Below are 23,728 nucleotides of genomic sequence, written 5' to 3'. Positions count from 1 at the left end.
AGACCTTCTCTTTCTTAGACCATGGGTGTGGGGCCATATGAAGAGGCAAGTGCGTTCATCGCTCCGTCGATTTACGCGGTCTGACTTGCAGGCCAGGTTGGAGGAGGCAAGGCTTTCTGCTACCCCGGAAGTGTGGGCAGGAGCAGTTAGACAATCACGTCATTTTGAGGAGGAGTACTGGGAATTGGACAACATCCGGGAGACTTACGTGGATCCAGTCATCATTAATTTAGTCAGTGATGATGAGGATGATGATGATCTTTTCCTTGATAGTGATGATGATTGTGATTTGTAAATAGATTATGAATAGTTTTTGGTGTTTCATTTGTACATTTAAAGGGGAATTACAAATACACAGAGTAAAAGTAAAATACATTTCATTTGAAATATTTTTAAGATATACACACCAATAGTAACAATGATAGAGGAAAAAGGGAACGATGGCAACCCCTTGTTCCCCTCAGAGTCATCGCTGATTTCCTCAGGTCAGCTACGTTTCCTACGATAATCGGTAATTATATATGCTTGAGGGTGACTGGAACTGGCATGTCTACCCATTGTCATGCCCTGGTCACCCATGAATTAAGGATAAGTAAAATGAAATAAGATAAAAGGCTAAAAGAAAAATTTAAAATGAAAAACGAAATGAATAACGAAACTCTAAATACCAAAAATAAAACAAAACATTCGCTCGCACGTTCTTTCTCAGGTTTGTGCCATATAGTACTGTTTCATAAGGGTAATAATGCTCAGCTCCATCGCCAATAGAAATGATGATTTTATTACAATAAAGTAAAACATAGTTACATATAGATAATAAATCGAATATGTGATGTCCAAGGCTATAACGGTATGAACTTTCATTTATTTGCCTGGATGAGAACTGAAAACTTACCAAAACTTACGACATTTCAGTCACTGCTTCTTTGACAGGACTCCTTCCCTGAATGCATGAGTTTGTTCCCTCATTTGCAATACTGCATATTTAACTTGGAAAATTACTTTATACATTTCTCAAATGAAAAACCGGAATTCTGGGAGGCCAGGACCCATTACACAATAAAGAAACATTTGCAAAGTCTTTATGAATAGCTGAAAGATTCTGATGTGGGCGGGGCATCTATGCTGCCCTGGAAATACAGCAATAGTGGTAGTAATAGTAGCAGAATGTATAATTTTGGCCTTCAGGTTTATTTATTTGATCATTGGTGATCATTTAGCATCTTTGCAACTACTTGAGAAATGTATTTTCATCGTCAGTAATTCAATTCTTAAACTTCATGAGATAATTCAGTATTATCCTGAATTATGACGTAGCTTAGAGGGTGGAGCCATTTGTAACGTCACAGGTAAACGTCATTACTGTCTTCTAAGCCATGAATGACTTTTTAATGTCTCTGACTACAGAAAGTGGTGTGTTCTTCTATGATCAGCTAAAACTATAAGTCATAGGTACAAGATGATGTTAGAAAATAAAATGTATGGTTGTGAAATATTCATATGCCAACTTTCACCTTCATCCGATTCTTTGATAAGGAGTCAAATAAAAAAAAACCGTGCACGACGCCTCTGAATCTCGTAGTAATTCTAATTAATATTAATAATACAACGGACACCACAAGAACCTTAACCTAAGGTATTAATCTTAATACTACAACTACCATCAAAAGAACCTTAAACAAATGTCTTAATCTTAACACTACAAAAATCATAAAAACAATCTTAACCTAATTTATTAGTCTTAATATTACAATGACTATCAAAAGAAGCTTAGCCTAACTTATTAATCTTAATACTGCAATGACCAATAACAAAATCTTAAACTAATTTATTAATCTTAACACTAGAATGACCATCAAAAGAACCTTAACCTAATTTATCAATTTAATACTACAACGACAATGAAAAGAACCTTAATCTTATTTATCAATCTTAGTTTTACAATGACCAACAAAAGAATCTTAATCTAATTTATTAATCTTAATACTATAGCGACCATCAAAACAACATTAACCTTATTTAGTAATCTTGATACTACAACGACCATGAAAAGAATCTTAACCTAATATACTAATCTTAATACTACAATGACATTCAAAAGAATCTTAACCCAATTTCTTATTCTTAATACTACAACGACCATAAAAACACCCTTCACCTAACCTAATTTATTATAATCTTAATAGTACAATGACCATCAAGAGAACCTTAATCTAATTTATTAATGTCAATTCTACAATGAACATCAAAAGAATCTTAACCTAATTTTTTAATCATAATACTACATCGACCATCAAAAGAACCTTAAACTAATATATTAATCTTAATACTACAACAACCATCAAAAGAATCTTAACCTAATATAATAAGCTTAATGCTACAATGACCAACAAAAGAACCTTAATGTAATTTAATTTATTGATCTTAATACTACAACGATCATCAAAAAAACCTTAACCTAACTTATTAATCTTAATACTACATCAACCATCAAAAGACCCTTAAACTAATATATTAATCTTAATGCTAAAACGATCATCAAAATAATATTAACTTAATTTATTAATATTAAAATACTACAACGACCACCAAAAGAACCTTAACCTAATGTATTTTAATCTTAATACTACAACAACTTTCTAAAGAACCTTAACCTAATGTATTAATAGTACAAAAACCATCAGAAGAATCTTAACATAATTTATTAATATTAATATTGCAATGACCTTTAACAGAATCTTAAACTAATTTATTAATGATAATACTACAACGACCATCAAAAGAAACTTAACCTAATTTATTAATCTTAATACTACAATAATCTTCAAAAACCTTGACCTAATTTATTAATCTTAATGCTGCAATGACAATCAAAAGAATCTTAACCTATCTAATTAATCTTAATATTTCAACGACCATCAAAAGAATGTTAACGTAATTTATTAATATTAAGATGGCAATGACCAACAAAAGGACCTTAACTTAATTTACTAATCTTAATACTGCAACGACCATGAAAAGAACTTTAACCTAATTTATTAAACTTATTGCTACAATTACTAGCAAAAGAACCTTAACCTAATTTATTAATCTTAATACTATAATGACTATCAAAAGAATCTTAACTTAATTTATTAATCTTGATACTGCAATGACCATCAAAAGAATCTTTAACTAATTTATTAATCATTATACTGCAACGGCCACCAAAAAAACCTTAACCATATTTATTAATCCTAATATTACAATGACCATCAAAGGAATCCCAAACTAATTTATTAATTTTAATACTAGAACTACCATCAAAAGACCCCTAACCTGATTTATTAATCATAGTACTGCAATAACTACCAAAAGAACTTTATCCTAATTTATTAACATTAATAATGCAGTCACCATGAAAAGAAACTTAATCAAATTTATTAATCTTAATACTACAACAGCCATCAAAAGAACATTAATTTATTAATCTTAATAAGACAACACCAATCAAAAGAATTTTAACCTAACTTATTAATGTTAATGCTATAACGACTATCAAAAAACCTTAACCTACCTTATCAATCTTAATACTACAATAAACATCAAAAGAATCTTAACCTAGTATATTAATCTTAATTATAAAACGACCATCAAAAGAATCTTAATATACTTTATTAATATCAATAATAGTACGACCATCATAAGAACCATAACCTAATCTAATTAATTAATCAAAATACTACAACGACCATCAAACGAACCTTAAACAAATATATTAATATTACTACTACAACGACCGTCAAAAGAATCTTAACCTAATTAATTAATCTTAATACTAAAAGAACCATCAAAAGAACTTTAACCTAAATTATTAATTTTAACAATGCTACAACAATAAAAAAATTTTTAACCTAATTTATTAATCTTAATACTAAAACGACCACCAAAAGAACCTTAACCTAATTTATTAATCTTGATACTACAAAGACCACCATTAGAATCTTAACCTAATTTATTAATCTTAATACTACAACGGCCATCAAAAGACTCTTAACCTAATTTCTTAATCTTCATACTACAACGTCCATAAAAAGAACCTTAACCTAACCTGGTTGATTATAATCCTAATACTACAACGACCATCAAAAGAACCATAATCTAACTTATTAATCTTAATACTTCAACGAACATCAAAGGAATCTTAACCTAATTTTTTAATCATAATACTACAACAACTATCAAAAAAAAAACCTTAAACTAATTTATTAATCTAAACACTACAACGATCATCAAAAGAATCTTAACCTAATATATTAATATTAATGCTACAATGGCCATCAAAAAAACCTTAACCTACTCTGATTTATTTATCTTAATACTATAACGACCAGCAAAAGAACTTTAGCCTACTTTACTAATCTCAATACTACATCAACCATCAAAAGAACCTTTAACTAATATATTAATCTTAATACTAAAGTGATCATCAAAATAATATTAACCTAATTTATTAACATTAATACTACAACGACCACCAAAAGAACCTTAACTTAATGTTTTTTAATCTTAATACTACAACAACCTTCAAAAGAACCTTAACAAAAAGTATTAGTCTTAACACTACAAAAACCATCAACAGAATCTGCAATGACCATTAACAGAATCTTACACTAATTTATTAATCATAATATACAACGACCATCAAAAGATTCTTAACCTAATTTATTAATCTTAATACTGTAATGACCATCAAAAGAATCTTCACCTATCTAATTAATATCAATACTATACCGACCTTCAAAAGAATCTTAACCTAACTTATTAATATTAATATTGCAATGACCAACAAAGGACCTTAACTTATTTTACTAATCTTAATACTGCAACGACCACCAAAAGATCTTTAACCTAATTTATTAGACTTATTACTACAATTACCATCAAAAGAACCTTAACCTGTTTTATTAATCATAATACTACAATGACCATCAAAAAAATCTGAACCTAATTTATTAATCTTAATACTGCATTGACCATCAAAAGAATCTTAAACTAATTTATTAATCATAATACTGCAACGACCACCAAAAGAACTAACATAATTTATTAATCTTAATATTACAACGACCATCAAAAGAATCTCAAAGTAATTTGTTAATTTTAATACTAGAACTACCATCAAAGGACCTCTAACCTGATTTATTAGTTACAGTACTGCAATAACCATCAAAAGAACCTTAACCTAATTTATTAATATCAATAATGAAGTCACCATAAAGAAACTTAATAAAATTTATTAATCTTATTACTACAACGACCATAAAAAGAACATTAATCTGATTTATTAATCTTAATACTACAATATCTTTCAAAAGAATCTTAACCTAATTTATTAATCTTAATACTATAACGACTATCAATAGAACCTTAACCTAACTTATCAACCTTAATACTACTGCACGCATGAAAAGAATCTTAACCTAATATATTAATCTTAATTATACAATGACCATCAAAAGAATCTTACTATAATTTATTAATATCAATAATAGAACGACCATCATAAGAACCTTAACCTAATCTAATTAATTAATCTAAATACTACAACGACCATCAAAAGAACCTTAACCTAATTTATTAATTTTAATACTACAACGACCATGGAAAGATCGTTCATCTAATTTATTAATCTTAATTCTACAACGACCAACAAAAGAATCTTAACTTAATTTATTAATCTTAATATTATAACGAGCATCAAAAGAACCTTAACCTTATTTATTAATCTTAATACTACAACGGCCACCAAAAGAATCTGAACCTAATATATTAATCTTAATACTTCAACGACCATCAAAAGAAACCTAACCTAACTACTTAATCTTAATACTACAACGACCATAAAAAGAATCCTAACTTAACCTAATTCATTATAATCTTAATACTACAAGACCATCAAAAGAACCTTGATCCAATTTATTAATTTTAATTCTACAAGGACCATCAAAAGAAACTTAACCTAATTTATTAATCTTAATACTAAAACGACCTTCAAAAGCAACTTAACCTAATTTGTTAATCTTAATGCTGCAATGGCCATCAAAAGAACCTTAACCTCATTTATTTTTCTTAATGCTACAATGACCATCAAAAGAATCTTAACCTTTGCCAATGTTAATACTACAAAACTACCTTCAAAAGAATCTTAACATAATTTATTAATCTTAATACTAAAACTATCATCAAAATAAATTTAACCTAATACTGCAACGACCATCAAAAGAATCTTGACCAAATATATTAATCTTAATACTACAACGACCATTAAAAGGACCTTAATCTAATTAATTAATCTTAATACTACAACGAACATCATAAGAATCTTAAGCTAATTTATTAATCATAATACTACAACGACCATCAAAAGAACCTTAACCTAATTTATTAATTTTAATGCCTCAACGACCATCAAAGGAATTTTAACCTAATATATTAATCTTAATGCTACAACGACCATCAAAAGAGCCTTTACCTAATCAAATTGATTAATCTTAATACCACAACGACCATCAAAAAAACCTCCACCTAATTTATTAATCTTAATACTACAACGATCATCAAAATAATCTTAACCTGATTTATTAATATCAATACTAGAACGACCACCAAAAAACCTTAACCTAATATATTTTAATGTTAATATTTCAACGATCATCTTAATACTATAAAAACCATCAAAAGAATGGATTTTGATATGTCTGAATAAGACTTAGTTTGTTCGTGAAGAACGAATTTTAATGTCTGAATAAGACGTAGTTTTTGGTGATGAATGATTTTTTAATATGTCTGAATAAGACTTAGTTTGTTTGGGATGAGCGGATTTTAATATGTCTGAAAAGACATAGTTTGGATTCTATTTCACACGCAGATTCGGCAGGCTATTGCGTGAATGTACGGTTTATTTTTGGTTCGCGTCGTAAGAAATGATTTGCTCGCAGGGAATTGATTTTTTTTTTTTTTTATAGGACGTGGTTTCGGATTCACGCACGGACTTGGCAGGCTATCGCGTGAATCTTAAGGCTTGGTTCAGGGAGCGTTTGCCCATTCCCGGGAATTTTCTTGTGTTGGTTTTGCCTCGTAGGGCGTGGATTTGTTTGCAGGGAACCGGTTTGGTTTTGTCCTGGAGGATGTAGGAAGTTTGTTTTGTCCCAGAGGATGTAAGAAGTTTGGTTTTACTTTGAAAGACACTGGAATACTGGTGCAGAGGGGATAAGGTTTACGTACTGAAATGGACATTTTAAGTACACTTCTAAGGCTGGTTATTTGCATGGGCACGAATTTGGGTTTGGTGCCTTTCTGGATGTACTGTACAAAACCTCAGAAAAAAATAATGCTTTGAAAGACACTGGAATACGTGGTCACAGAGACTTTAAGAGGGGGATAAACAAATAAACAAAAAAAAAGGTTTCCTTGTGCTTATGATGCAAATTGTTGTGGTTTGAAAAGAAACCAACCATTTTAGAACGTTTATTTGCTCATATTCTGAACAAATTATTTTTATAGAAGTGGTAAGTTCATCGTCGAGAGACGGATAAGATAAAATTATATTATTTGCATGTTAAACATGCTGATAAATGACAAAGTGACAAGGAGAAATACACTATTCCCCTTTTCAAAAATAATGAAAAACTCCAGGCCCCATAATATAAGTAAAAAACTTAATTGACTATTATGCACGGGCGCTGTTTGCCATAAAATAAAAAGTCATGTGTGTACTGTGAGTTTACACTAAAGTTCGTTTCTTTTCCTGCCCAATATTTTTAGCCTTCCTTGCACGAAACTGCTTGCAAGATCTAAGACTCTGTCGCCATTTTTAAAATTTAACCTGGGGAATTGCTCATCATGGGCCAGTTATGGACTTCAAATGAATGATTTCATTACTTACCTCTATTTTTGTATAAAATCTGACTGCTGTTGATGTAGAAAATCATAAAAAAACAAGGAAAAAAGAGAGAATTTAAGTGGGCTGAGGGCTCTAATCACAAGGTATTTTTAAATAAATACATTAGGGTAAGTTTAAAATTATGTGTATTTACATGAAATGAACTATCAGAATATGAAATGGACTAATTAGGCAGGCAAGGTCTGAGAGGTTAATTATAACTGGGAAAACTTGAAAGTATATCCGTTAGTGTGATGATGCTGATACAAGGCACAGTCAAGTGAGATTTCCACGGCTAACAAACCCTCTGTAAACGGAGAGATTTATGAATTAAAAGCCAGTAAGGACACAGTAAAATATGCAGAGGGTGCCAAAGAAACCTTGAACACATGATTTTATGTAGTTATTTAAACACAGGCATACATAACACTGCCCTAACAAGGCAAGGTTGATATGGGAATACTGGCACTTAGAAATGGAAATAGGAAGTTTTGAAGGAGAATTAAAACAGTGTGACTGACTGGAAACATTTTTGCAACAGATCACTTTACCTTGTAGAAGAGGTGACTTCAGCGAGGATAATGGTGGCAGAGGAGGGCTAAGGGCTTCACTGGTAAGAACACTAAGGGTCCCTACAAGATAGGACCACGTGGTAGGGCATGGCTCTCTGAAGGAGGTATGAATGGAAGGGGGAGATGTGTCTCACTCGCGTCCAGCTATGTCTCTTCCTCTTGTTCTTTTGGTGAGGCCCTTATATGACTTTGGTCAGGGATTAGGAGGTCATCTACAGGTAGATGGGGTTGGTGTCATTTGCCTATGCACATGCATCATTTATGACTCAAGATCCAGGTGTTCATGCCAGATGTCATTTCTCTTAATCTGCATTGCTGGCTCTGATCTGCCTCCGGACACACTTAGTCTCTTCACAACCTCGTGTTTATAAACAGAGGGTTCCGCAGCATTACATGTTCGAGAAGAGAAAGTTGAAAGGGATATACAGAGTGCGATTAACAGATTAAGGGAGGGGCCAATATTCCTTTTGCCCTTCCTTGCCAGGCAGTGCCAAAATGCACTGTTGTATTTTCCAGCTTTAAATTAAGTGTTTGGTGGCTTGGATACTTAGGAAGATATATATACTTATATATATATATATATATATATATATATATATATATATATATATATATATATATATGTGTGTGTGTGTGTTGTGTGTGTGTGTATGTGTATATATATAGATATATATATATATATATATTTATATATATATATATATATATATATATATATATATATATATATATATATATATATATATATATATATATATATATATATATATATATATATATATATATATATATGTGTGTGTGTGTGTGTGTGTGTGTGTGTGTGTGTGTGTGTGTGTGTATGTATATATGTATATATATATATATATATATATATATATATATATATATATATATATATATATATATATATATATATACATATATACACATACATATATATAAAAACATTTAGGATGAATATGTTATGGAGACGTTCTGGGAAAAGGTAAGTGGAAACAGTGCCTATGTAATAAGTGAGTCAGTGCTGACGAAGGCCTAGTGTCAGTATGGCTTCCCATGGAGACAAAGTTCATAACACTTTGATGTTCTGTTCAAATCGGAATGCGTCCGTTAGCCGGAAATCATTAAGTTGTTCGTTCGTGAGTGCTTTCTGATGGGTGTGCCATATGAAGTGTCAATGTTCCATTTTTCAAACAGGCAAAACATTGGGGGTCTTGATTTCTTGGTGAAAAGATCTACTTGGTTGGAGGACTTTGAGTACTGCCTGTGAGGTGAGCTGGAACTTTATTTTGAAGAAAGCCTGAATGGGTTTAATTAACTTCGTTTAATATTTACTGATTTATTTATTTACTTTTATCTGTTACGTCTCTTTGATTTTTATTGGATTTCCTGTGTTATGATTTGCCATGTTTTATTTTGGGGAGTGACATGGGAGATATCCCACATTTATTTTTTCTCTGTGCATATTTTTAAAAGAGCTCTGTTTTCCCTTTGTTTCGGCAGATGTATTGCATAGAGGTCAAATAGATGGAGGGGAATGTGACTTATCATGACTTCAGTCATGCTGACTTATTTTAATTCATATTGTAGAGACTCAGTGGAAGTTGATAGCACCATGTTATCTTACTTGTTTATTTTGAGGGACCAATTCTGGGACATAGACATTCCTATTTCATTTTTATTTAATTTCAAACCATATTTCATGTTAGATTACTGAGTAAATTATATTTTTTTGTAGACATATTTTTGTTGAAACTCCCCGGTTCAGTTAGTGACTTGGATAACGAGAGAGAGAGAGAGAGAGAGAGAGAGAGAGAGAGAGAGAGAGAGAGAGAGAGAGAGAGAGAGAGAATGTCCTGATCCAGTTCGCAGGCTAGCCATTGCTACTGGGGATTCTTCGAGATATAAGTTGATATGACATTGTTCTTAAAACAGATATGGAAGGAGGTTACAACTCTATCTGACCAGGTATAATAGGGCATAATAGTTGGAGGCAGCTGACCTTTTTTTTGACCTTTGACACACCTCTGGAGGGACTGGTGACGAGAAAATTTGGTTTTTATAGGCCGTGATAGGGCGTGTCTCGAGAATTGTTGTGAAGTCAGCGTTGGTAAGAGTGGTGATTTGATGACCTAGGATTTTGGGTTCAACTGGGAGATGTCTGATTCATCGTCAGTTGCTAATGGTCGTGTGATAAGTGGGTGTGTTTATGGGCCAAAAGATGTGTGCGGAGTGTGTATTTCTTTTCAGATCAGGAAGTGTTTCTGAATTCTTTTGCGGTGCAGGTGGTGGGTGAAGAAGGGGAGACACTACTGCGTAAGTGTTCTCTTCTCAGTTGATTGTGATAAGGAAGTGGGGAATAAGCCAGGTTAAGGGCGAGTTGTGCTTTCTGATGGCTTTGCAATTATCTTGTGGGTATTGCTAGTGACGTACCAGTGACGTAGAAGCTGGGAGGAAATTTCTCGCTTACTCCCATTCTCTATACAGCCCGTTTTCTATGTTTGTGGGGGTAAACTGTGGTACTTAGAGCGGGCGCGACTTGTACTTTTTTTTTCCGCGGCCGGCTGTTCACATAGGCAATTAGGAACTAATTGGGAATTACGGAATGCTTTGTTTGTTTTAATATTCTAATTATCTTTGTGGAACTTGGGTTATTGTGTTGATAATTGCGTGACGGTTGTTGGGTTATTGGGAATAAATATTTCTTATGCAATTGGGTAAACATTTCTTAGATTTTAAACTGTTTTTTTATTTAGTTACATACATACATGCTTTATTTTGCATCGCATGTGTAAGGGGGTGTTGTAACTAGAGCCAGAGTTGTGGGTGTGAGCTTACTCTGAGATTTTCGCCTTGGCAACCGAGGTCGTGGCAGACATGTCTCAGAGGTTTTGTGCTCAGTGATTTTTCTGATTGGTCTTGCAAGGCGAGGTGTTGTTGGGTGCAAGGGTAGGCAGACTTCTAGTTTCATAGGGGAAGGGAACAATTTTTCTTTATTCTCTGTCTGTCTCATCCCTCTTCCGTTTGCCCAAGTCCCATTTTCTTTACTTGTGGGTAGAATTGTGTGTTCTTTTGTGGAGGGTCGACTGTGTGTGTGTTTTTTTTTTTTGTTTGTTTGTTTGCCCTGGAAGACTCGATCTTCATCTTGACCTACTTTGCTATCAGCTGTGTGCGCGGCCCATCTATGTGATTTTTCTCCGATTTACTTATCTTCATATTTCTTCTTATGGTGACTGTCTTTTCAAGGATTGTTTTATGAACATAATATTTCTTATTCATTGTTTCTTGTTTCTTTCTTGCTTTTACATTACCACACATTACACACACACACACACACACACACACACACACACACACAATATATATATATATATATATATATATATATATATATATATATATATATATATATATATATATATATATATATATATATATATGCTTCTTTTATTATGTATTACACACATTATTATTATTACACACACACATTACACACACACACATATATATATATATATATATATATATATATATATATATATATATATATATATGTGTGTGTGTGTGTGTGTGTGTGTGTGTGTGTGTGTGTGTGTAATGTGTGTGCTTAATGAAGGTGAAGCAAAAGGAAAAGAAACAAGAAATAATGAATAAGAAATTTTATGTTCATAAAACAATCCTTGTAAGCACAATCGCCATAAAAAGATAATAAATGTAGAGAGTAAATCGGAGAATATTTTCACCTTGACTGAGGACAAGGTAGTAGGCTAGAACTAAATCATGTAGAGTATTATATTCACAAGTAAATTTAATGCTACATTAATGAAAAAATATAGCGCTGCTATGCTTAGATCCTAGAACTTTACTTATAGTATAACCAATTATATTACTTTTAGTTGAAATGGCTTAATTAATTTCTTGCAAAATATTTTCCTTACAGCCTCTAATCTTATTTAGTCTTTCATTATTTCATGATCTAAAATATGACTATACATTTTTTAATATACACTGAGGACAGGGAAAAACTAATTGCTATATCATTAAGTATATAGGAATAAGTTTTCATTTTTTAGGTGTATTAAGTTTATTTGTCATAATTATGGGTAATATCAAGTAATCAAATTCGAGCAAGGATTATATGGCTGTTATTTAAATTGTCTAAATTCACATTTCGATTGCATAACATCATTACATTAACTCTTGTGATTAATAATCCTACACTTCAGAGACAGGCCAGGTCGCCTGGTATTTTATGTATGTATATATATATATATATATATATATATATATATATATATATATATATATATATATATATATATATATATATATATATATATATAATCATGAGGCTACAAATGTTGTTTAACATCCAATTCACGCTACTTCGGGAATATCCTCAGTGGGGAATTATCACCGAAGGGGAATTTTATAAGTGATAAATGGATCAGTACTCCCGGGTCCCGATCCCTCGACACGATACTTTCCCACAAGCCCAGTCGACAGTCATACCACTGAGCCACCAAGATAGGTATAAGTTAATGCCGAGTGTGCCGTACTTATTCTCCTGTCGAGGGTGGGAAATTGTACTTATCTTCGGTATTAACCCATCTCCACCATGTTAGCTCATTGGTATGTTTGGAACACATCTCTTATTATGAAATTTTTACTACACCATGATTTATATACAGTCATGAAGCTACGAATGTTGTTTAATATCCAATTCACGCTACTTCGGGAATATCCCCCCCGATGGGGAATTACCACCGAAGGGGGAATTTTATAAGTAATAAATGGACAGTACCGCGGAGTTCCGATCCCTCGGCACGATACTTTCCAACAACTCCAGTCCACGGTCAAACCACTGAGCCACCAAGAGAAGTATAAGTTAATGCTGAGTCTGCTGTACTTATTCTCCTGTTGAGAGCAGGAAATAGTACTTAGCTTCGGCGTTAACCCACCTCCACCATGTTAGCTCATTGGTACATTTGGAACATGCAGCTCTTATTATGAAATTTTTATCACGACTCGAGAATAAGTACAGCAGACTTGGCATTAACCTTTACCTCTCTTGGTGGCTCAGTGGTCTGACTGTCGACTGGGCTAGTGGGAAAGTATCGTGTCGAGGGATCGGGACCCAGCGGTACTGGTCCATTTATCACTTGTAAAATTCCCCCTCGGTGATAATTCGCCATCAGGGATATTCCCGAAGTAGCGTGAATTGGATATTAAACAACATTTGTAGCTTCATGATTGTATATAATCACGATGTGATAAAAATTTAATAATAAGAGCTATGTGTTTCAAACGTACCAATGAGCTAACATGGTGGAGGTGGATTAATAATGAAGCTAAGTACAATTTCCCGCTCTCGATGGGAGAATAAGTATGGCAGACTTGGCATTAACTTATACCTCTCTTGTGGCTCAGTGGTTTGACCGTCGACTGGAGTTGTTGGAAAGTATCGTGTCGAGGGATCGACCAGGCGGTACTGATCCATTTATCACTTATAAAATTCCCCTTCGGTGATAATTGATAATTTCACTTGGGATATTCCATTTGTAGCTTCATGATAGTAAATGAATCATGGATATTAAACAACATTTGTATATTCATGATAGTAATATATATATATATGGTATATATATATATATATATATATATATATATATATATATATATATATATATATATATATATATATATATATATATATATAGTATATATATATATATACATACACACACACACACACACACACACACACATATATATATATATATATATATATATATATATATATATATATATATATATATATATGCCAGAGAGTAACACATAAGCTATGAAAATGAGCTGAGTGCTGACTAAGTCAGACACAGCAGTGGGAGTTACTACATTTCTGCACTATATCTATCTATCTATCTGTTTAAACTAATTAATTTGATATATATATATATATATATATATATATATATATATATATATATATATATATATATATATATATATATATATATATATATATATATATATATTATATATATATATATATATATATATATATATATATATATATATATATATATATATATATATATATATATATATATATATATATATATATATATATATATATATATATATATATATATATATATATATATATATATATATGATTATAATAAATTTAACACGTCATTTTCATTCATTCATTTATCGCATATCAACATAGGTCCTGACTGGTTGAACCATAGCTATAGAGGGGAGAGATTGGATAGTCACGTGACTGTCGTGTGCAAGTAAGGTGCCAATACTATGTGTCGATTCCCAGATATGGCAGATGCAGGGACTGCAGATGCCAGCAGCAACAGAGCTACCTTTTGCACCAAATGCTGGGCCATCAATTGTATTACATACAGAAACAGGATCACAAAAGAACAGAGCATTACATTTCACAAGTAATGACATATTTTCATTTATGAAAATCTTTATAACTGTGTTGAAACAACCTCAAGTAAACATGTGTTAGATCACAGTCAACTTGCAGTCAACTACACGCCTGCTTTTTGAGCTAATAATACAATGAATGTTGTAATAAGCTTTTTATTAAAGCCTATTTGACATTAAATTCATATGGCCTAATAAATTAGCACATAGAGTTTACTGTCAGTCCATATAACCATGGTTAAGTTTGACAATTTTCCATACTGCTAGTACTACAATGTACATAGTATCATGAGGACTAATCCTAGGCCTGCTGCAGTTTTAAGTGCTAATGAAGTGTTATAAAGTTATTTACCATGTTATCAATAAATTCTCAAACCTCCTTGTATGCACAGGGCTCAGCGCTGAATTTGATCTGCCAGAACACTTAAAGGTAGTATTCTTCAATTTCACCATTATCATTTTTACCCTAAAGAATACTTCAAATCCATACTACATTATAGCTTTAAAAGTAAACTTTACCAAAAAGCTAGTCTACAAGTAAACTTTACCAACTAGCTAGTCTACCAGGGTTCATCATCAAATAACCAAGGGTAGTCTTCCATAGCCTAACCTTAGCTTAGCAAAGGTAGCTCAACTTGGCATAACCTTCAGGAATGCTAATTTTTCTATCTGTCCCTCTTCACAGACTATGAAATACAGCTCAAGTCTTGGCTAGCCATGAAAGTCTAAGTTATTCGTACAGGCTAGGCTAACTTAAACTATACAATGTAAATAAGTATGTTGAATTATAGGTCAGTATGACTTGGACGTTACATAGCTTATGTACCTCCTGGTAATAATTGCACTTGAAGCTGTACAAATAAATTCCGTGTTATGGTTCAAATGCTTTGATCTGATTCTGTACAGTATGTACAGTGCACTCTCCCCTGAATCACAACTGTATGAATATAAGTTAATTCGGATTGTGGTTACATTTATACTATAGTTAATAGTTTCTCTTATAAGATCTGTGAGTAGCCTCGTAGGTTCAAATGTGCCTTAAAAATGTCTGCAGGTCAGTGTAGGAAGCCTGTTGTTAATAATACGTGACATGTGAGCTTCAGGACTGATTTTTGTTAATTTTGTGTTTAAGGTTTCCGGACAAGAACAAAGATCAAGACAGCTACCTTACTTATTTGGGTTAGAAACTGCAGAAGGGATAAAGAGCCAAATTATGGATCGCACATATGTAGAAAGCATTTTCTGCCAAAGTACATTTTCAGACCTCCTGGTATGCATGAGCTTAAGTTTCTGCAACAAACTTTAAAGTCCAGGATATGTTAAGAGGCAACAATGTGGCTACCAAAGCAGATTTAGTCTAATAAGAAGTACCGGAAGGGGCAAGCAGACATATGCATCAGTACTGGCAACGGCAAGATTTATACAGCCCTGCAAAATTACAATATTAATTGTATCCCTATAAACAGTATCATGTATATACAGTAAACTATAAAATCCAATAAAATGATTGTACAGACTATTGAATATTGGCCGTTAGGTATCAGGCTATTAAACCTAGGCTATTAATAATATCATAACGCCTATGGATGAAGCTTATAAGGGATGACAGCTTTGGAGATGACAATTGTTTTAGAATACTGTTGTCCAATTTTACTGCCTGTCGGTTTGATTCATGAATAAAGAACGATAATAATTAGTTCTGCCTCTGGAGAGCAAAACTGAAAATTTATGGTGGTAAGAAAGGCACATAACGTCGGCAAATTGGTCAACTTTATTGCTCAAGTGTATAAAACTACAGCAAACTAAATATTTATATTTCTACATATAGTACACATTGTCCTTGGTAAACGCTGCAAAGATCATTTACCAGTCTTCGAAGACTGCTGAGAAAATTGGCTGTCAATGCAGCATGATCATAATGTTGTAAGGCCGCCGTATCTACAAAACTTTATGGCTTAACTGTAGAAAAAATATACCAGCAAAACTAAATATTTTTATCTCTGCTCACAGTACATATTGTATTTAGTAAATGGTCCATAAACCATTTGACAGTCTTGAAGGACAGCCGAGAAAACACGTTTTAAAGGTACAGGGTTTCACATTAGATGCATGGGTTGCGTCATTGTTTACATAAGTTTCGACATATAGCAATGGCGCCAGGCAGTGCACGTCACAAACAGGTTGGCTATCATAGGCTGGCCAATCTCTCCTCTATATTTATGGATTAAACGTGAAGTGAACCCCGTACAAGGCGACTCAGTTATGAAAGTCTTGGTCACAAGAACAAAAGAGTTGGCAACAAAGTTATTTCACATTCCACAAGACTTTTGGATCTTACATTTCTTAAATGCAAGAGGAAATACGCCAGGTCTTTGCAGTTTCACCAAGGAAACAATGGCATGGCGACAGACTAGTTTTACTCCAAACATGGAAGACACTGAACGTAGTAGTGACAAAAATTCTGCTAAACGTCATCGCTCAGAAAGAAAATGAGGTTGCATCATAAGATGACATTGACGGAAAATGAGACAAGAAAACTAAGGAATGTCTTTATAACATATTTTTTTGCACATTTTTTTTGTACATATATAAGCATGACAAATATCATAAAAGTTTGCGTATGTCTAGGACCGTGTGTATGTTGTTAATGAATCAAATACGATCAAAAGGAAATGGAAAATTAATAAAATCCTTAGAATGCTTAAAAGTGCATAAATCCTCTGTGTCTTTCCCCAGGAATAAGTGACTTAAGTATGTAAAGGTGATATTGCCCAGTGCAATGCATTATCTGTGTACAAGCATAAGAAATTACGCATATTTTTCTTTGCACATTATAACATGTAATCGCTTTCTCTCCTTTTTTATGTGAACGATAGCTCTGCAAGAACACAATTTTCTGCGTCTATCTTAGGCCTGAAGAGAAATAAAGAGGAAAAGGACGGAAAGTGAGGTTGAAATGAACAAAAATGATCGACAAAAGATCGAGGTTATGTGTTAAGAACTGTCATATAGTAAGAAACCGAGCAAGAAATGAGAGGCTGGTAAAGAATGATAAAATATGAAAGTAGGACACTCTAATACAGCAAGTCAAGTGATTGCTAGCCTAAGCAGAGTAAGGGAGAGTCTTGACTGATGGTAGTCATGATTCATGTTCCTTGTGGAAAGAAGAGGGACAAGGTTTCTACCGAAAGTCTATCTGCGACAACAAGTTAAAGTGATATTCCAACGGAGATGATCCATTGTAGAACTACGGGAGGCACCTACATAAAGATTCTCTCTTTGCAAGGGCACCTGTGTTCGAGAGAATTATTATACCACACGAACAGATTATTTCAGTTTATTTTGTATTGCATACATAAGTACAGAACAATTAATTTTGTACTTGAAAATTAAGCAATTGAAAACGACATTCCCAAATATGGTTAAAAACATAAGGGATTGAATTTCATGGCATAAAACTTAATAATGAAATTTGAAGAGAGAATTGAAAGAAAAATATCCAGAGCTCCTGCCGTAATATTACAGTTCTGACAACGTTTCACATTTACCTGAAGAAATCAGCTGCGAGGGGAACTTTTAACAAAAGTGAAACTTATGAAAATTTTTTAGATTCCTAACTGCCTCGGAGATCATCAACATACCTCGGTGACTCGGTCCGTCTTCCAGAACAAGATTCGCTAAACATATTGACTGAATATCATGTTTGCTTCATGAAATTTTTGCTTTCCTGATAATAGGTTAAGTAAAACCTTATGGACAAATATTCAAATCACCTTGGAATGCTTAGTAGCAGTAAAGGGCAACTTCATCAAAGTCTTATGGCCATTCGGATGAACCTCTTGGGCAAAAAACTGTTTTAATTACCAAGACGCCCTACTTGAACATTTATGAATCTAAGCCACCTTTTCGTACGACCTATCTTTCTCTCCCTCTTTGTTTCCAGCTTTTTTTCCAACGTGAAATATACCAAGTTTCAGAGCGTCTTTCTGCCTTTTCACTTGAGGTTGCTCTATGCAATCTCATTATTCTAGAATCATAAATTACAAAACTTGCCTAACTTACGTAACTTACAATAAACGCTTTTTACGAAGATAAATTTCTGTAAAGTTTCTTACTGTAATTCACTTATGACTACAAACAACGTTCCTAACAGAATCTCAGCTCCTTTCCTTAAAGTTTAGTGTTTTAGACTTCAGTTTTCGTTCGACAGAAAGTCAAGTTAAATTTCTACACAGAAATTCGTTGTCATGCATCAAACGTCAGTGCGTTCAGGGTCCACACGAATGTCAGAACTTTTTTGTCAGGTCAGCTGCTGAAGATAAGCTCTCATTCATGGGTGAACGATTATCTTCCAAGGACTCGACGCAGCGTATGAATTAGCAACACCCGTAAAATTTTTGGACAAGTAACTTCAAACTCTTAAGCACGAGCTGTGATTTAAGATAGTTCAAGGTGGATGTGCACACGTATCAACATTTTCACTCACATGTACATCCTCTTCATCCAGGCGATTCCCAAAACCAAGTTTGATGTCTTTTAGAAGAAACAGATTTTTTGTACTTACCGAGTTCACAAACGCAAACGCTGCATAGGACTGAAAACAAAAATTCTATCTCTTATTCTGAAGGAACGTTGGCCAAAGCGACCAATAAGCTTCCACGTAAGAGTTAAGTCAATTTTAAGGTTATTTGTGATGCTCCCTAAAGCTCGATGTCCAAAAAATGATAGCCTCTTGCGGCGTTTAGCGAAAGACAAAGACAGGAGGTATTTCTGTCGAATGCTGGTATTTTGATCAGTTCGATCCTACGTCAGCATATCACAGGGAAGAAATAAAGGCATCGCATGTCATTTTTGAGTGAGGAAATTTTCCTTCAAGTAATACTTTTCGATCAAACAGCAAAACAATATCTCAAAAGCTGCAGGGCGAAATCTTTCATGTGAGTGAATGGTCTGAATGTTTCAGCGATTGATCTTTCAGTCTAGAATCGGTTCACCTAAAAACAGAAACGATTTTTGATATCCACCGAAAAGAAACGTTGCTTTCATAACGCTCTCTCTCTTTTGCATGTATGCAGCTTCTGTTAAATAGGCGGCAAAGCTTACCTCTGCTTCTTTATAAAAACAAGAGAGGTGCGAACAAAATAATGGATTCAGGAAAATAAGTAGGCTATATTTTTTCCATGGCTTAAATATGTTCACCTTGATAATTCGCATATAGTACTATGTATCCATACGATAGTTGGGTAATAAAATGAGAGCGTGCACATTATCTATATATATATATATATATATATATATATATATATATATATATATATATATATATGTGTATATATATATATATATATATATATATATATATATATATATATATATATATATATATATATATATATATATATATATATATATATATATATATATATATATATATATATATATATATATATATATATATATATATATATATATATATATATATATATATATATATATATATATATATATATATATATATATATATATATATATATATATATATATATATATATATATATATACATACATACATACATACATACATACATAAATGTTATTCAGTAGATGAAACCTATTCGTATGGAACAAGCCCACAGGAGCCACTGACTTGAAATTCAAGCGTCCAAAGAATATGGTGTTCATCAGGAAGAAGTAAGAGAAAGTAAAGGGAAATACAGGAAGGAGAGATACCATTTATCAAAAAATAAAAAAAATAATTAATAAATAGATGAACAGAAGAAAATGTATTAAAATGCAAGGAGAATAGTATTTGGGTAGTAATGCATTGCGTTTTCGTTTGAACTTCTGAAGTTCCAACTGCACGCCACCCTCTGGGAGGCTGTTCCACAGTCCAACGGTGTGAGGAATGAAAAACCTCTGGAACTGAGAAGTTCGACAGCCAGTCATGTGTACTGCATTTGTTGCTGCTGTTCAGCGAATCTGGTTGCTCTCTGCAGATAAAGGGGATCAGGGATCAATTGCAAATGTGAAAGATCTCTGTTGAAATATAACTTATGAAAAAGTGACAAACTAGAGACCATCCGTCGATGGTCCAAGCAATGTTGCCGAACCGGTATGGAAGTTTTCAAGCACAACATGATCGGGTGCAGAAGTGGCGCGTTCATTTTACGGTCTGCCACACCAAGCGTTATTGTGATCAGATATATTATTTTTCTTATATTATTTGATTCATTTACCTATATTCTCGGTCATTTGCATATTTATGTATTTGCTCATATAATACTATTCTGAATAAAGATCCATCAAAGAACGGTTGTTTTCGCTCCAATTTATGAAGCAGCAGAGGTCGATCGAGTGGTGTCTTGATTGATACATAGAGTGCAGACGATAGCAGAGTGACAGCTTTAGGTTCCATCTAATTAAGGAAACTTAAATCTATTTAATTTTCAATATCTGTAAAAAGTGATTGTGATTAACTTGATAAGGAAAGTTCTTTGCAAAAGGGTATTGCAATTGCAAATAATGTTTAGATCTGTATAATAGTCTCATTATCATTGAATGATGCAGCATGTTAAGAGACCCATGTAATGATAAGCTGTTAGGTTTTCCGGTTAACATATGTTTACGGAAAATGATCGTTAGACAATAAAGGAAAAAATATATCGTTTTATATACGTTAGAGATTTTACCAATAGTTGAATGAATATAAAATTCAGTCAGTGATGTGGAGTTGTGGCAACACTGGGTCCAATCATAACTGCTACTATTAGGAAACAGAAACCTACCACCATGAACCACTCTATCTAAATGAGATCAATCTCTGGCAGAAGCAGATGTCTACACCAGAGAACAGTATTCCAGTAATGGACATACAAATGACCTAAAGCAGGTGTCATTAACTTTATCACTGTTATAAATACATGAGGCCTTACGAACAGTACCTAATTTTCGTACGGGATTTGTTTAAACTTTCATTAAATGTTTCTCAAAAGTTAGATGTGAATCAAAAGTTATACCTAGAAAAGTTAAAGCTTCAATCTCATTCAGCAAAGTTCCATCAACCTGAAGAGGAAGATGGGGTTGGAAATCACTATGAGGTCTGCTAGTCAATAGTGTATCCGTTTTACTCGAGTTCAGCCTCATACCCCACCGACTACACCATTCCTGATCCGGTCCATGTCCCGATATATATCTGTATGTATGTATATATATATCATATTATATATATATATATATATATATATATATATATATATATATTTATATATATATATATATATATATATATATATATATATATATATATATATATATATATATATATAATATATATATATATATATATATATATATATATATATATATATATATATATATATATATATATATATATATATATATATATATATATATATATATATATATATATATATATATAGTCACAAAGTCACAAAGTGATCGAGTACCTAGTTATTACAAATATAATAAGACCAAAAAATTTACCTCACTTCAGCCAGAAACTTGAAACCTCATAACAAAAAATATTAAGACTGAATACTCTAAAGGTACAGTGATCCCTTAAAACTTGCTTAAGACTTGAAAAATCAATCTAAATTTATTAAGTTATGGGTGGGGTAACAACTAATAAGCTATAAACAGACTAGGGGAAAAAGGGCATCACTCCATCAAATACTATAATTGTTTCCTTGGTTCTACTTCACTTTGATAAAGGAGAACAAGACAGACATACCACTTACCTTGAACACACACCAATATCTCTAATCACTGGTGGTGAAATGAAACATTTTTCTTTTAAAACTTTAAACAGACAAATTTATTCTAGGTTCAAAAGTTATAAGCAGAGTTCACAATCTCAAAAAGGTTTACTATTACTTGACAACAGTGTAACATTTAAGTATTTCTTAACCAAAATTAATTCACAAAACTTTAATTTATCATGAAATCAATTTAGTTAAGGAAAATCCAAACCATTAACTCTCACTCAAGTTTTAGATATAAATCTGAACATCTGCAATTAGCCCAAGTGTTCACTAAAATATTAACAAATGGAATCAACACAGGTATTCACTGAAATCTCAATAACAAGTATGCAATGAAATCTCAATAATGCAAATTAATACCAACAAAACGCTAAGTAATCACCAACACAAAACTTTGGGTAACACTGTGAAACTATAAACACATCAGCTTATGAGAGTAATATGAAAACACAGATATATAAGAACAAAATATGCAAAAAATGGAAATATACCAACAGCAATTTCACTAAGACAAAATATGATTAAAGATTATATCAATCTCTCAAAAGATTACCTTCACTTTTTAAAAAGGCTAAACTCACGTCTTTCTACAACTTCCTCAATGACAACGCTTCAGTTTTCAACATAATTACAATACAAGCAAATAAACACATTACCTTACTCCTTTTGTAATAAATTAAATACACTTTCTTTCACAATGGTTGAAGAACACAAATATTTTGAAACCATACACAAAATATTACATTTCATGGGAGAGTTTTACAAAACTTATATATTTCAGGAGAGCAACCAATTTATACCCTTCTGATGCAAATTGAGAAGAGAGAGAGAGAGAGAGAGAGAGAGAGAGAGAGAGAGAGAGAGAGAGAGAGAGAGATGGACTTCTTGTGTTTTTGAGACCCCTTTTCAGACTAACTCTGTTAGTCCAGTACTCCTGTTTTTTATCCTCAAACTAAGTTGCCAATTAGTCACTTCAAATCTTAGAATAACCTGAGCCCCTT

General features: G+C 32.5%; 1 pseudogene; it reads left to right on the top strand.

The window, feature by feature from the left end:
* The window catches only part of LOC136849532 (uncharacterized), a 42,204-nt pseudogene that overhangs the window by 3,202 nt on the left and 15,274 nt on the right, over nucleotides 1-23,728 (top strand).

This window comes from Macrobrachium rosenbergii, chromosome 21 (genome assembly GCF_040412425.1).
Source record: "Macrobrachium rosenbergii isolate ZJJX-2024 chromosome 21, ASM4041242v1, whole genome shotgun sequence".
Lineage (NCBI taxonomy): Eukaryota > Metazoa > Arthropoda > Malacostraca > Decapoda > Palaemonidae > Macrobrachium > Macrobrachium rosenbergii.
Note: the sequence above shows the minus strand (reverse complement) of the source record. Positions and strands in the feature narration are given on the sequence as shown.